The sequence below is a fragment of the Schistocerca serialis genome, chromosome 12 (assembly GCF_023864345.2).
Source record: "Schistocerca serialis cubense isolate TAMUIC-IGC-003099 chromosome 12, iqSchSeri2.2, whole genome shotgun sequence".
NCBI lineage: Eukaryota > Metazoa > Arthropoda > Insecta > Orthoptera > Acrididae > Schistocerca > Schistocerca serialis.
In genome coordinates, this window is record NC_064649.1 from 109,968,756 (window position 1) to 109,969,561 (window position 806).

An 806-nucleotide genomic window follows, 5' to 3' on the forward strand; every position below is an offset into this window, starting at 1 on the left:
CGCGAGGCTCCCTATTGATTGATGTCTTCCACCAAGTGGATCTTGTTTGCCTCAACACTGGGGAACGTACATTTTTGTCTGCCTCCACAACGAATTTCTCTCATTTGGATCTTTCGGTCGGTACTGTACAGCTAGTTTGGTGCTTTGAATGGTTCGTTCTTGCTGATACACACTCGAGTGACCATTTTCCATGTGTCCTTCGATTGAAGCCACAACTGCCATCTATACGCCCGAGACGCTGGAAGTTTTCCCAAGCCGATTGGACACTTTTTTCGTCTCTAGCTACATTCGATGACCGTCACTTTCCTAGCGTCGCCGATCAGGTCACTCACGCTACAGAAGTTATTCTTACAGCCGTGGAACGTTCAATACCACGCACCTCCGATTTGCCCCGGCGCCCCCCAGTTCCTTGGTGGAACGAGGCATTCCATGACCCAATATGTGAGCGGCACAACGTGCTTTTGCGTTTTCCGCCACCATCCTACTTTGGCCAACTGTATCCGCTATAAGCAGTTACGTGCACGATGCCGTCGCGTCATCTGCGATAGCAAGAAGGCAAACTGGGACACCTTTAGTAGCTCTTTTAACACCTCACTCCCTCCTCGCAAGTTTGGAGTCAAAATCGACGGTTATCTGGCGTGCCTAGTTTCTCCACGATCTCTGGACTCACTGTCGCGCATTATACCTTAGTGGACCCCGTCGCTATTTCTAATTCATTGGGTCAACAGTTTGCTGAGACTTCGAGCTCTTCAAATTACCCGCCAGCCTTTCTCCCAAAGAAACATGCAGCGGAAGTGCGACCTTTT